The sequence below is a fragment of the Corythoichthys intestinalis genome, chromosome 16 (assembly GCF_030265065.1).
Source record: "Corythoichthys intestinalis isolate RoL2023-P3 chromosome 16, ASM3026506v1, whole genome shotgun sequence".
In the NCBI taxonomy this organism is placed as follows: domain Eukaryota; kingdom Metazoa; phylum Chordata; class Actinopteri; order Syngnathiformes; family Syngnathidae; genus Corythoichthys; species Corythoichthys intestinalis.
Genome location: NC_080410.1, coordinates 19,916,372 through 19,933,058, shown reverse-complemented (window position 1 = coordinate 19,933,058; position 16,687 = coordinate 19,916,372). Strand labels below are relative to the sequence as shown.

The following is a 16,687-nucleotide window of genomic DNA, read 5'->3' as shown; positions in this document are numbered from 1 at the left end:
CTCCAATACACAAGCAGTAGAGAAGAGACCCGACTCCCTCTCCGTTAATCTCCCAATGAAGACGTTTACCAAATCCCCCTGTTGACAGTCTTATATCTGCACCGCTTCGCCCCAGCGCCTACCGAAAACGATGCAATTTGATTTCTCAAATTGCTTTCAAGACCATACCAGATCCCCATAGGATTGTTTGCATGTGGTGCTGAGTCACACTGGTCTTCCAATATTTCTGCTCACAAACACATAAACACTGAGGTCATGTCTTTTTTCTAAGGCTGGGTGAGTTAACTCAGATTGAACTCACATATTAATTAACATTAACAAGTATTTTAACTGTGCATTAAGTCATTGTATCATTGTAAGTTAATATAGATCAATAATTATATCAATAACCATTCATTTCTTATTTCTTTTATTAAAATAAAAGTGAGTTAAATACAACTTTTCAATTCAATGTGATACAGAAGGAAATTAATCTCACAGTTAATTATTTGAATTGCACATTAACTCATTGTCTACCATTGAATAATTGCTAGTTTGTCACTAGTAGACGTCCAGTCCATTTGAACTGGAAGGGGTGGCAGTGAACGAACAAATATTTGAATGGCTTGGACAGCCATCACTGTCAATGGCAGCCTATGACTCAAACCAGACTAATATTTCATTAATATGATTGGATATGGCGGTAAAAACTCAGGTGATTTAAAGTTCCTCTCGGAGACCCCCAGTTTGGCCAAATTTCAAAATTGTCCTTTATGCATGTGTGATACATCATTAGAAAGCTTGAAATCTCAATTTTCTGGGGGAAGAAAAATGTTGAATAGGAGGGTATTAAAAAAAATTTTTTTTTTAATTAAACCACTAAACCCTGACTCGAGTGCACGAGAGACCATAATTAAAGACACCGTGATTTTAACGAGATATTATCATGTACTTACCTTGTTTCGATCCAAAAACTGTAGCATGTCTCACCAAGTGTTAAGACACAGCTGTACTTTTGGGGGATTTTATGGGTGAAACACGGTAATACAACAAGGGTCGCAATGCATAAATCGCCGACATCAAGGAGTGGTTGATATTTTCTTTTTAAATATTTCCCCTTTTAAATGTTTATTTTTCAATTTTTCTTTGTTTGGATCGATTATTTATCATTTAGAATATCGAGGAAAATGCGACAGTCACCGAAAAAATTCAATTAAGCGATAGTTATGAGGTAGAGATCCGTGACCTATTTACAGACACTATTTTTTTCATTGTGACGTAATTTGTTTAAAAGTTTAAAATATGTGAGTGAATAATTTTATAAAGTCTTTTTTAAGCTAAATATTAGACATCAATTAATGATTCTAAGCTAAAAATGATAGACATTTCGAATAATAAATATTAATTATTTACCTTCTTTTTATGGGTGAGTGGAAACAAAACCGGTTTGCTTGACGTCTGTAAACGGGGGTCTCCAGGGTACAAATTAAAAATAGTTCAGGGGCTTAATGCACCATGAAATTGCTATGGCAGCATATAGACATATTGTTCTATCAGTTTATTTCAAAGAGGGATGCAAGAGCAGAAACTGCTTTTTCAGCCTTGTCTATGTTTTCCGCCATATATAAAAATAAAAGTGCTAAATGCTACTTTTCAATTCATTATTATACGGTCTACGATAAATTGCAATTAATCTCACAGTTATTTATTTTAACTGCGCATTAACTGGTTGTCTCCTCTTGAATGATCCCTAGTTTGTCACTAGTGGATGTCTAATCCATTTGAAGTGGAAAGGCTAGAAGCCCTCTCACTTCAAATGGATTGGACATCCATCACCATCAATAGCACCTAATAATTTAACATATATTATCGGTTAATTAACAAGGCAGTACATTTAAAATAAAAAGTTGCTAATTACTACTTTTTAATCGATTATTATACAGAATGTGATTCGCCACAACCATTGCCCAGACCAGCTTTTTCCACATGACAAGGTTAGAAGAGGTACAGTATATGAGATTTAATACTGGATGTTAAGCTGTGGGCACAAATCTCTGCTGAACTAAACAAAGTGACCTCGCCGCCAGGATACGACACGCTGCAAAACCCTTCCGGCTCGCACCAGAGTTCACTTAAACCTATTGCACAGGATGGATTTATTTTTACCACCTGAGCCCGAATAAAGTACGACATGTCTGGGGATGCACATGGGCGATCAGTAAAGCTGTAACCTTGCCAACAATTCAATGCAGTCTGAATGTGTAATCCCCATCAAAAGACACTTCCTCATCCTTTCCATTTTGGGAAGGCACATCCTTATTGAGAGACCTCAAATGCAGCACAAATAGAAATGTATTGGCATTATACAGTGTTTTTCTCCACTCTATTAATGCTAGTGGTTTTTAATCTCACCTCCACTTGGACCCGGTGTGCCATCGTAATCCCTGGTGCGGCTCTTTCCTGTAGTGCCTCTTAAATCTATTGGTCAAAGCGGAGCAGATGGAGAGCGTCTTGTGGCCTATATACGCCTCCTAAAACCAAAGATTTAGAAACTGGTAACATGCCTTGGACCTTGATTGATTTTAGCAACAAAACAAACTAGCAGCAAGAAGTATAGTGTTTTATTCTCTGATTTTCTGATGCATATTCGTTTGCCACTAGTAAAGGGTGACAGCGAATGAATCCATTGGACGTCTGACACTGTCAATGGCAGCGAGTGAGTTAATAATAGATAATAAACTATTGAGGCTCGATTAGCTAAGTTTACAGATTTATAGTATTTTTTTTGAATTGCAGTAACATGGTTGCAAAAACATACTAATGCTGTTAAAAAAAAACTTTCAAAAATGTAAGATTTTAATGAAGCGCAACTCAAATTTTTATCTTTTTGTCCTTAAATCATCAAGTTGACACTGTTAAATTTCATTTTGACCAATTCATTTGAGATTCAATTTGCTTATCGGATGAGCTCGGTAAGAGAACAAGGGCATTTTAGGAGGTACACCAGATTTACACAATGTGCTTTTCTTATATCCAGATGTGGGTAGAATAGCCCAATATTTTGCTCAATAAGAGTAGCGTTACTTCAAAAATAATATTATTCCAGTGAAAGTAAAAGCAGTCATCCAAAAAATGTACTCAAGTACGAGTAAAAAAAAGTATCCAGTGAAAAGAATACTCAAGTAAGGAGTAACATTGTGAGTAACTGCTCATTTTTGTTATTTTTTTTTTTTGTAAACAATGGTATTTTTTTTCTCTCAGCACAAACATATCTATATGAACTGTTGTTAGCATGATACTGTACAATAACTCATTACATAAGTTACTCAAGTACATGTAACGCGATATTACCCACCTCTGCCTTTTCCTTATTTACTGTACTTTTAGGCTTGTTTGTTTTTTACCATTCGGTCAAAGACAAATAGCCTACATGTATTCAAAAACTGCATGTTTCAGTATTTTGCATGTGGATTATTTTAAAATTTGAGAGATGGTACGTAAAATTTCCTCCAATTTTCGACAATTTCCGACCCAAAACACTGTGACTAAATATTAAATTCGTGCACATTGTTTGCCGTTTATAAAAGTAAAATAACAATTTAACCTGGACATTTTTTTGAAAACCCTACGTCCATATTAATGTGAAATATAACAACTCAACTTTCATGAAAAAGTTGGTATGTGTCTACATCACTCTTTGGGCATATTAAAATCTTAGCCGACTTTGGGGCAGGCAATTTAATTAATTAATACAGACGAGCTATCCTGATCCAATCACATACTCTCTCACTCTCCCCCCGCTGCTTTTCTTGGTCAGGCAGTGCACTGGAGTTGCTTATTAATGTTAACAATGATTGACAGTCGGTAAGGTTCGATCTTGCCAGAGATGCTTGGAAGCCGCAACTTCAAAGCTTCGCAGACGTTAGGGTTTGATCTTGCCAGAGATGATTCGAAGTCTAAACTTCAAAGTGCCGCATGCGTCACTCATTGTTTAACTTGTCTTAAACAATTGCTGTGGCAACTCATTATGTGTAAGTGAGCAGCTTCAGCGGATTTGAGTGGACTTACTAAATGAAGCATTTAATAAAGACAAGCATTTTTTTTTTTTTTTTTACGTTATTCTTGTTTAAAAATAATTCAGTGGGACAGTAATATGTTTAAAACTTAACATAATTATTACATTTGAAGTGCCTAAAAAACATGTATTAAAAAAAATATATATATATAAATATATATATAGCCTATATACAGTGCCTTGCAAAAGTATTCGGCCCCCTTGAACCTTGCAACCTTTCGCCACATTTCAGGCTTCAAACATAAAGATATAAAATTTTAACTTTTTGTCAAGAATCAACAACAAGTGGGACACAATCGTGAAGTGGAACAAAATTTATTGGATAATTTAAACATTTTTTAACAAATAAAAAACTGAAAAGTGGGGCGTGCAATATTATTCGGCCCCCTTGCGTTAATACTTTGTAGCGCCACCTTTTGCTCCAATTACAGCTGCAAGTCGCTTGGGGTATGTTTCTATCAGTTTTGCACATCGAGAGACTGACATTCTTGCCCATTCTTCCTTGCAAAACAGCTCGAGCTCAGTGAGGTTGGATGGAGAGTGTTTGTGAACAGCAGTCTTCAGCTCTTTCCACAGATTCTCGATTGGATTCACGTCTGGACTTTGACTTGGCCATTCTAACACCTGGATACGTTTATTTTTTAACCATTCCATTGTGGATTTGGCTTTATGTTTTGGATCATTGTCCTGTTGGAAGATAAATCTCCGTCCCAGTCTCAGGTCTTGTGGAGATACCAACAGGTTTTCTTCCAGAATGTTCCTGTATTTGGCTGCATCCATCTTCCCGTCAATTTTAACCATCTTCCCTGTCCCTGCTGAAGAAAAGCAGGCCCAAACCATGATGCTGCCACCACCATGTTTGACAGTGGGGATGGTGTGTTCAGGGTGATGAGCTGTGTTGCTTTTACGCCAAACATATCGTTTTGCATTGTGGCCAAAAAGTTCAATTTTGGTTTCATCTGACCAGAGCACCTTCTTCCACATGTTTGGTGTGTCTCCCAGGTGGCTTGTGGCAAACTTTAAACGAGACTTTTTATGGGTATCTTTGAGAAATGGCTTTCTTCTTGCCACTCTTCCATAAAGGCCAGATTTGTGCACTGACTGATTGTTGTCCTATGGACAGACTCTCCCACCTCAGCTGTAGATCTCTGCAGTTCATTCAGAGTGATCATGGGCCTCTTGGCTGCATCTCTGATCAGTTTTCTCCTTGTTTGAGAAGAAAGTTTGGAAGGACGGCCGGGTCTTGGTAGATTTGCAGTGGTCTGATGGTCCTTCCATTTCAATATGATGGCTTGCACAGTGCTCCTTGAGATGTTTAAAGCTTGGGAAATCTTTTTGTATCCAAATCCGGCTTTAAACTTCTCCACAACAGTATCTCGGACCTGCCTGGTGTGTTCCTTGGTTTTCATAATGCTCTCTGCACTTTAAACAGAACCCTGAGACTATCACAGAGCAGGTGCATTTATACGGAGACTTGATTACACACAGGTGGATTCTATTTATCATCATCGGTCATTTAGGACAACATTGGATCATTCAGAGATCCTCACTGAAGGCACTGTATGTATATATATATATATATATATATATATATATGTATATATATATATATATATATATACACAGTGGGGAGAACATTTGATACACTGCCAATGGCAGTTTTCCCATTGGCAGTGTATCACATATTTGTTCTCCCCACTGTAGTGACAGTATATATATATATATGTAACCGGTGTGTCAGCGCCGCCCCGCGTTCCGCTCCCACCAGGCCAGGACGCGAACCCACGCGCCACGACGCTTCCACTCGGCAGGCAAGGACGGTAACCACTGCGCCAATAAAGCTTGAGCCAACGGCGCAGCCGTTAGCGTCCTTACATGAAGGAATCGGAAGGGAGGTTTCCACACTCCACAATGGACCTGCGTGTACCCGTTACATATATATGTATATGTATAAACTTGGGGGGAAAAACTGAAAAAACATGTCTTACACATATCTCTTTTAAATGCAAAATCTGAATAAATACATTGAACACACACAAAATAAAAAAAATTGGGGGGGGCGCTACTTCGCGGTTTTTCACTTACTTCTAGTCCCCATTAACCGTGAAAAACGAGGGATGACTGTATTCTATGCTTTTTGCAAAGGACTACTTGATGCACAAAACAGGAGGGATGACACTGGCAGAGTTTCATAACTGCACAGGGTCAGTACCACAGAGGACTTTATTTTCGGGGGGTGAGAGCGGAGCGGGGGCAGACAAACAGTTCACCATCTGGTAATTAGAGGAGAAATAACGATATCCTTTGTGCGAGAGCTATTCAGGGAACAGAGAGAGGGAGGCCATCACAGTGTAGCCTCACTGTCGGTCTCATTTAACAGAGTTGGATCAGGGTCTGTCTTGGAGCCTCAGGCTGGCCCTCAGCTGGCAAACAGTGCCGCCAATCTTTGTTGACATACTAAATGACAGACATTCATTACCGCCATTTGGAATGTCTCTGATACGTTCCATTGACCTATTCTCCACAGTGTCGTTTTTCTGAAATTCAAAAGGTGGAGGATGTAATCTGGAAGTCCCTCTTTTTGCCAATCAGTAATTGTTGTGGATTTTTAGCTCATTGGGTGCCATTGATGGTGATAGATGTCCAATCCGATTTGAATGGGAGGACTGGCACATTTGAATGATCGCTGTCACACCTCCCAGTGAAATTGGATTGAGCTGGCCCTGTAAATGGCATTGAGAGAGTTAATTGACTATGTACACTGAGGGCTGTCAACAGACTTGCAGGGGCCCGGGGACAAGAGAACATTTTAGGGCCCCCCTAATAAATAAATAAAATTTCAAATTATTCAATTTGAGATGAAAAGTTAAATTTAATAGACTGTAATGTGATGTGACACAATATAAACGAACAATTTCCATCTATTGTCCCATGTAGGCTAAAATACAATACAACTGAGAGTGCTATGCCTACCTGCTAAGCAACAAAACAGTATAACTAAACATCCTTTGCCTGCCCCCTCCACATCCCTGGGGTTATCAAGCCGTCAAACAGTGATGCACCTAGATTTTTTGACAGCAAAGTCATTTTTCTAGTTTTTGAGCAAGCTCACGCTCAATGGAGAACATGGTGTTGCTGGCATCGCCAAGGGGCTGCTGTCCCCTACAATATGACCGGCTTTACCAATTTGGCGCAGACGATGAGGTGGGCGAGCGTAAGGGGTTGAGATAGGAGCTGTTGAGAGTTGTTGCACGGTAGCGCTGAGTTGAGTGGCCGTGAGTCCCCCATTGTTAATATAAGTTCCAGCAAAAAACCATCCGACGTGTCTCAGCGTTTTAAGGCACATCGCCACCTTCCTGAAGAAAGACTCGGACGAAGTGACGACAAACGAGCCGTCTACCCGTCCACTCCACACTACGGTTTGGAGAGCCCCACAACTTACCGTAAAGTGCAGTTTGGCAACAATGGGTAGGTTGTTAAGCCTGCCCTGTGATATGGTGGAGGTTAGTTATTTTTTGTTTTTTTTTAAAAATTATTTTCATTTTACTGAAGGCTCGCTCTCCTCCAGCTACAGTCACTGGCAAAGACAAGAAAATGCGTAGCAGTTGAGTGCGTCAAAGTGGGGTCAAACCATTCTCTACTAAGACGGGTGGGGCGACGTTGTGCAAAAAAAGAAAAAATATATATTTTTGAAATATTTAATATGTTAAAGTTTTTAAGTATGTATCGAGTAGAACATAATATTTAATCAGACAATGATTTAAATAGAAAAGATATGTAAACGTAAAGTAAAATAAATTAAGGTCATTCCAGGGCCCCTATGTCCCCCCGTTGACGGGGTTGTGTGCATCCCTTAAACATTTTCACATTTTGATTTTTGGGAATGTTTGTGCATATTTGGGCTGATTATTCTGTGCAAACATGGATGTATTGACGTGAAAATTTGCATCCTAAAAATCTACCTTCTCATACTTGTCTACCTTTTGTAGGAGTAGAGAGCTGATCTTATTGGATTTCGGAGTGTCTGATTAAAGTGTAAGTAAGGGTACATTCAAATCTTGCTAGCAGCTAGCTAGCTAGTTCTGCTGTGATGCCTTATTTTTTACTGGCTTTAACAGGAAGACACAAAACCCAAATTAAAATTTTACATCACTTCAGCAATGCTATACGTGACTACAATGTTAACTCAAAAGGAGATTGATCTTTTTCAGGCCCCGGGCTGGGCAAGTGTGTGGGTGTGTCTGTCATCCCATTACAGGGCCAGCACCTGACGGGTGGAGCAGCGGCAGGTGTCAGCAATCACCATCTGTCGACATAAGCCAGCCAGAGCTCCACCCTGTCGCTGGATGGTCTCTTTCAATTCACTGTTAGTGCCGGCTCGTGTTGAGAATATTTCTGTGGACTCATCTGCTCATCGACCTATTTACTTTATTCCAGGATCTTGTGTACAAAACTTGTTTATGGTACCTTTGCCCAAACTCTCCACACCACAGACTCCACAGCACTGTGAATATTAAACTGCTTTAATTCCTACCTTCACTCTCTCAAATGCCTGTTTTGGGGCTCTCAGCCCACGATCATAACTGATCTCTGTTGAATTTTTTAATGACATACATTGGGTAACAGTATATAATATATACAGTGGGGCAAATAAGTATTTAGTCAACCACTAATTGTGCAAGTTCTCCCACTTGAAAATATTAAAGAGGCCTGTAATTGTCAACATGGGTAAAAGTCAACCATGAGAGACAGAATGTGGGAAAAAAAACTGAAAATCACATTGTTTGATTTTTAAAGTTTTTTTTTTTTTTTTGCAAATCATGGTGGAAAATAAGTATTTGGTCGATACCAAAAGTTCATTTCAAAACTTTGTTATGTAACCTCTGTTGGCAATAACGGAGGCCAAACGTTTTCTGTAACTCTTCACAAGCTTTTAACACACTGTTGCTGGTATTTTTGGCCCATTCATCCATGCAGATATCCTCTAGAGCAGTGATGTTTTGGGGCTGTCGTTGGGTAACACGGACTTTCAACTCCTCACCCCGTGGCGTCAAAATGATAACAAGAACGGTGAGCAAAAATCCCAGAATCAAACGGGGGGACCTAGTGAATGACCTACAGAGAGCTGGGACCACAGTAACAAAGGCTACTATCTGTAACACAATGCGCCGCCAGGGACTCAAATCCTGCACTGCCAGATGTGTCCCCCTGCTGAAGAAAGTACATGTCCAGGCCCGTCTGCAGTTCGCTAGAGAGCATTTGGATGATCCAGAAGAGAATGTAGAGAATGGAGAATGTGTTATGGTCAGATGAAACCAAAATAGAACTTTTTGGTAGAAACACAGGTTATCTTGTTTGGAGGAAAAAGAATACTGAATTGCACCATACCAACTGTGAAGCATGGGGGTGGAAACATCATGCTTTGGGGCTGTTCTTCTGCAAAGGGACCAGGACGACTGATCTGTGTAAAGGAAAGAAAGAATGGGGCCATGTATCGAGAGATTTTGAGTGAAAATCTCCTTCCATCAGCAAGGGCATTGAAGATGAGACGTGGCTGGGTCTTTCAACATGACAATGATCCCAAACACACAGCCAGGGCAACAAAGGAGTGGTTTCGTAAGAAGCATTTCAAGGTCCTGGAGTGGCCTAGCCAGTCTCCAGGTCTCAACCCCATATAAAATCTGCGGAGGGAGTTGAAAGTCTGTGTTGCCCAACGACAGCCACAAAACATCACTGCTCTAGAGGAGATCTGCATGGAGGAATGGGCCAAAATACCAGCAACAGTGTGTGAAAAGCCTGTGAAGAGTTACAGAAAACGTTTGGCCTCTGTTATTGCCAACAAAGGGTACATAACAAAGTATTGAGATGAACTTTTGGTATTGACCAAATACTTATTTTCCACCATGAGTTGCAAATAAATTCTTTAAAAATCAAACAATGTGATTTTCTGTTTTTTTTTTTCCACATTCTGTCTCTCATGGTTGAGGCTTAACCATGTTCACAATTACAGGGCTCTCTAATATTTAAAAGTGGGAGAACTTGCACAATTAGTGGTTGACTAAATATTAATTTGCCCCAATGTATATATATATATATATGCATATATTAGCCTATAATTATGTTGCAGTGATAAAATCTTTACTAAGCCTGTTTAACCTAATACTTCAATGCTACAATTATAAACACATGAGAAGAAGGGGGGGGAACTTAGAATAAATATCAAATATTATCTCCACACTAAATAGCAACATAGAGAAATTGCAACCCTGTACTTACTTTTAGTTGTTCAATCTCTCCCCCCAGTGGTTAGATTGCATTACTGCAAGACAGGAGCGAGTAATATTTATAGGAAAAAAATGAAACATTGATTTCAGAGGAGATGCGACAACATTTTACACCCCGAAAAAAAATAATAATAATAAGTTTGAGATCATTACTATTTGTTGGAGTATGTATTTATTGGTCTTGACTTTGTTTTTATATTATAGAATTGAATATAGTGTATTTATTGTCATTATAATGGGTCAATATTCCCAATATTTTTTCCAATATGCCCCTCTTTTAACTCCTTCAATTCCAGTGATAATGATAACACCTCCAATCATGTGACTGTTTTCATCCTTGTGCTTGGAATTGAAATGAGTACTAGATGTGCAATCCATTTGAAGTGGGAAGGTCGGCAGCAAATGAGCAAATTGCATTTATTGATTATTGCACATTCATCACCGTAAATAGCAGGTAAACTGGAAAGCATTCCATTGCTGCCAACCCTCCGAGACAAAATTGATTGAATGACAAGTGCCAACAGTGGCAGTTTAACTTAATTGGGCTGCCATGATTGACTAATTGATTTGCTAATTAATCGTCTTCTATTTTGACAGTCGAACCATTTAGAGCCATTGCTAACCACAAAATTGTACAAACTAATATTTTCGACCTCTCATCCACTTTTCCATTTTTTTCATTTCTCTGTGGAAAAAACATAGCTGGGAAGCAACAATTTTTAATAAACAAAAAATGTGAGGGGGGAAATCAACCAACATTCTCTTGTTTTTCTTTTTTGTATTAAATTTTGAAAACAAATGATTTTTTTCCTCTCCTTATTTATGTATTTTTTTTCACCCCCTAAAAAGGGAAAAACAGGTCATATTCTCAGAATTCTGGACTACGAAAATTTTAATACATTTTAATTCAGTGCAAAATATGAAGCATGCATGTGGTTTACTTTCACGGCGGACTGGATCTGCCCCCTGGCCCCCAGCTTAACATCCTTGACTTAACATATTAATGTTTCGCTAAGGCAGATTTAATTCCCTAGGCTCAAATAATGTAATATAAGCTGCAATAGAAAGTTTGAAAACCGTATGTTGAGTAAAGATGAATGCTGAGAAAACATTCTGATTTAAAATGAGATTGATTTATGCTGCTGAAATGACACTTACTAGAGGTCAGTGCAGGTAATATGCACAGAACACAAAACCACAGCTGTTGACCCCTCTGGCGATGTTGTTGTGAACTCTTACAGGACTCTTTGCGTCATTGTAATAGGCTTAGTTGTGTGTATATCTGTTTGTGTTTGAAGGTCTTTTCATCCACTGGTTGGTTCTTGCCAAGTCTGCTTTGAGGTTGCATCCAATTACCATTCATACGAAAGACTAAAAGACTAGTACACACACACATCCCCATAACCCCCCCACCCCCTACACACACACTTGGGCCTCAGGCTCCCAAGCTCCTCTTCACTCTGAACATTTTGGCCTTTGTTCTCTGTGTCTCTTTATTGACTATTTTCTCCCCCTGCTGATTTGGCAAAGAAAAAAATGAATAATACAACAAAAGCTGTGTCATTTTTTTTTGTCTCCTCTCGGCTGTGTATCAATCTGTTCCTTTGGAAATCGACTGACACCATTCATAGGAGGCATCGAAATACCTTCATGCTTGAACGAGTCTGCTTGAAAAAACAAAATGGCTTTGCAGACTGTCCAGGTAGAAACAGGTTCCAAATGAACTACAACTGCCCGGCTCACTTTACTGGCTGACACAAAACCTACAAGCAACCTTATATCTGCAAATAATTAACTCACTGCCAATGAGGGTGTTAGATGTCCAATCAATTTTGACTGGGAGAAGCAAATTCGTTCATTCGCGCCTCGCAGTCAAAATGGATGACGTCCATGTCTAGTGCCGCCAATGACATTGAGCAGCCAGTCTTTCCAATAAAAATGAATTGGGTGTCTATTGTTATCAGTGGCAGACAATTAAGTAATGTAATTAATAAGACCTGTGACAAAAAAAAAAATCTAAATAGTGGATCCAGATCTATACGTCCCTAGAAAATACCTACCAAATTCCATTTTGATCCGGCCACGAGTAACGGAGGAGTAGCTATTTTAATTTTGCAACTAATCAATTAATCAATATAATTAATCAGTCCTTAGACAAAACAAACAAACAAACAAACAAGAATCGGGCTAATTGATTATCCTCCACGGCACATTTTATAATCTGAGACAGTGGTTGTTATAATTACTATAACATCGTGTATTTTCATATTCGTTTTCGTATTTTACAGTGTCAGATGCAAAAATATTGACAAAATATTGCATATGCTTGCAAATTTAGGGGCTATACAGTGGGGCAAATAATTATTTAGTCAACCACCAATTGTGCAAGTTCTCCTACTTGAAAATATTAGAGAGGCCTGTAATTGTCAACTTGGGTAAACCTCAACCATGAGAGACAGAATGTGGAAAAAAAAAAAAAAAAAAAAAAGAAAATCACATTGTTTGATTTTTAAAGAATTTATTTCCAAATTAGAGTGGAAAATAAATATTTGGTCACCTACAAACAAGCAAGATTTCTGGCTGTCAAAGAGGTCTAACTTGTTCTAACGAGGTCTAACAAGGCTCCACTCGTTACCTGTATTAATGGCACCTGTTTTAACTCATTATCGGTATAAAAGACACCTGTCCACAAACTCAGTCAGTCACACTCCAAACTCCACTATGGCCAAGACCAAAGAGCTGTCGAATGACACCAGAGACAAAATTGTAGACCTGCACCAGGGTGGGAAGACTGAATCTGCAATAGGTAAAATGCTTGGTGTAAAGAAATCAACTGTGGGAGCAATTATGAGAAAATGGAAGACATACAAGACCACTGATAATCTCCCTCGATCTGGGGCTCCATGCAAGATCTCACCCCGTGGCGTCAAAATGATAACAAGAACGGTGAGCAAAAATCTGAGAACCACACGGGGGGACCTAGTGAATGACCTATAGAGAGCTGGGACCACAGTAACAAAGGCTACTATTAGTAATACAATGCGCCGCTAGGGACTCAAATCCTGCACTGCCAGACGTGTCCCCCTGCTGAAGCCAATACACGTGCAGACCCGTCCGCGGTTTGCTAGAGAGCATTTGGATGATCCAGAAGAGAACTGGAAGAATGTGTTATGGTCAGATGAAACCAAAATAGAACCCTTTGGTAGAAACACAGGTTCTCGTGTTTGGAGGAGAAAGAATACTGAAGAACACCATACCCACTGTGAAGCATGGGGGTGGAAACATCATGCTTTGGGGCTGTTTTTCTGCAAAGGGACCAGGACAACTGATCTGTGTAAAGGAAAGAATGAATGGGGCCATGTATCGAGAGATTTTGAGTGAAAATCTCCTTCCATCAGTAAGGGCATTGAAGATGAGACGTGGCTGGGTCTCAGCATGACAATGATCCCAAACACACAGCCAGGGCAACAAATGAGTGGCTCCGTAAGAAGCATTTCAAGGTCCTGGAGTGGCCTAGCCAGTCTCCAGATCTCAACCCCATAGAAAATCTGTGGAGGGAGTTGAAAGTCCGTGTTGCCCAACAACAGCCCTAAAACAACACTGCTCTAGAGGAGATCTGCATGGAGGAATGGGCCAAATTACCAGCAACAGTGTGTGAAAAGCTTGTGAAGAGTTACAGAAAATGTTTGGCCTCTGTTATTGCCAACAAAGGGTACATAACAAAGTATTGAGATGGAATTTTGGTATTGACCAAATACTTATTTTCCACCATGATTTGCAAAAAAATACTTTAAAAATCAAACTATTTGATTTTCTGTTTTTTTTCCACATTATGTCTCTCATTGTTGACTTTTACCCATGTTGACAATTACAGGCCTCTTTAATATTTAGAAGTGGGAGAACTTGCAAAATTAGTGGTTGACTAAATACTTATTTGCCCCACTGTATATATTATATACTGTTACCCAATGTATGTCATTAGAAAATTCAGCAGAGATCAGTTATAATCGTGGGCTGAGAGCCTCAAAACAGGCAGGTGAGAGAGTGAGGGGTAGGAATTAAAGCAGTTTAATATTCACAGTGCTGTGGAGTCTGTGGTGTGGAGAGTTTGGGCAAAGGTACCATAAACAAGTTTTGTACACAAGATTACACCTTAAAAATCAAACAATGTGATTTTCTGTTTTTTTTTTTTTTTCCACATTCTGTCTCTCATGGTTGAGGTTGACAATCACATCACAATCACAGGCCTCTCTAATATTTTCAAATGGGAGAACTTGCACAATTAGTGGTTGACTAAATACTTATTTGCCCCACTGTAGATGATACAGACTATTGACGTCCAATCCATTTGAAGTGTGTGTGTGTGTTGGGGTGTCTTGCAGATTGGACGTTTACTAATGATAAATTTATTTAAATTCACTGCAGATGGATGAAAAAAGCCACATAAGTGGACGTCAAATCCAGAATTAAGAGATTGATTTTATCACGATAACAATTAAACTGTCTATTAGCATACACGTCACTCTTTGGAATGACATTGTGACCACCCCCACCACCACCACGACCAACATCAATACACATTCACACACACACACGCACACACACATACACTCCCGCTACCCTGGCAGTTAGGATGTAATACAATTGCTAACCACAAGGAGGTCACAGTGTTTTAACATTGAAGTGAACACTCTGCTGTCATAAAATCAGGCTTGCAAGTACACTATTTGTTTTCTGTCAATTGAGACGCCCTTAGTACAATCGCTTTTTTTTTTTCAATACAAAACAATGCAACACACGCATATGTGTAAACTCGTGTCATTCATTGAGCATTCACAGTTTATGCTACTAACTGGTGGACCACAGAACCTCCAGATTAGAGGCTTTGCAGTAGTGATAACAACAACAGTCCCATTGCATGCCCACATGTCCCTACTCAGTCAATCGAGTTTGCGCCATTATGAGGCAAAAAGGTTTTCAACAAACATTTCCACTCAAAACCTGAACCAAAGTGACAGAATATTCTGGCAGCACAAATTAGGGGTCAATTTTATTATTGAGCATTCATTGTTAGGAAATTGAAATAGAACTTCAAAAGCTGTTAAATATTTAAAAAAAAAAAAAAAAAACGTTGAATTCTTTTCAAAAGTAAAAAACATGTCTCTTCTCATCATTTAGGATCCCAAATGAATGATTCAATTATAAATGCCTGCCATGTGTAATGCCATGGATTTTGTCATTTGTCATCATGCTTTAGCTCAATATTGCAATGCTGTGACTGGCTGATTCAGTTCAGAATGTTCCTTTTGTCCAAAGCTAGCTCGAATCATATATACCGTAAATGAGTGCTCTAGAAAATGAATGAATGGGTATTTACTGGACTTGCAATGTGGCAATGATAAGAAAATAGTTAAAAAAAAAAAAAAAACTGAGCAGTTGTCACTCACCATACTCAAAAGGATTACCCGATCATTACGTAAGAGGATATGACAGCTCCATCATCTCGTCTGTGATCAGAAGCTGCTGAACCCAAGCAATTCATTTCCACAACAACTGTAATGAGGCCAATGTGGAACTCAATTAAATGGTTCCCTTGGGCCCAACTTCCACCTGCTCACCTCTGGTGCCACACCACTAATCTGTAGCCTTAATCATCTGTCATGTGTCCTCTGGTGTGTAGCCAAGAAGGGGTTTTGGCTTTTGACGGTGCTCTGAGTCTGAGGCAGCAAGCTTTTATTTTGCTGCAAGGGTGCCATGAAGGTGTGTGGTTGTTGGGGTTTACACAGCTTGCCTGTAGGCCACAAAACAAAGCCCCAATGTCAACAGAGAGACAATTTGGCTCCTTCACTGCCAACCAGATGGCCCTCATAGCTCCATTTAATCTGACACACAACAGCCTGCTTACTGGAGCTTTTCCTTGGCCATATCTCTGTGCACATTCTGTCAATAATTCTGTCAAATTGCAAGTTCATTATTTTTCTTAATAAAACCTTCCACAAAACCAAGGTTAGCTTTTATTGAGTCTCTAGTTTCTTGAATCATTCATTTATACTAACATACCTGCGTAATAGTCTTGTATTGAAACTTAACTCATTAGCTGCCAATGGCGGCAATAGACGTCCAATCCATTTGAACAGGTTTGAAACATCCCGGTTCATCGGTTTGAACAGAGAGGGCTGCGAATGAACTTAAGCTCCCTTTCACTTCGAAAGGTTTGGATGAAATCATTTCAGCGGAAGGATGAACAGCCACATGACTGGATGTTGACATCACTGTCAATGGCACGGAAGGAGTTAACAAGTATGAATAGCATTTTTGAATATGGGAATTACTGTTAAATTTTTTTTTT

General features: G+C 39.2%; 1 long non-coding RNA gene across 1 annotated transcript; it reads right to left on the bottom strand.

Moving 5' to 3' along the window:
• Positions 1-2,402: 2,402 nt before the first annotated feature.
• LOC130932084 (uncharacterized) lies at positions 2,403-15,876 on the bottom strand. Its single transcript, XR_009067354.1, has 3 exons — positions 15,786-15,876; positions 10,331-10,373; positions 2,403-2,510 (listed from the first exon to the last, which is right to left on the bottom strand). It is a non-coding gene; the product is annotated as an uncharacterized LOC130932084 (long non-coding RNA).
• Positions 15,877-16,687: the final 811 nt, after the last annotated feature.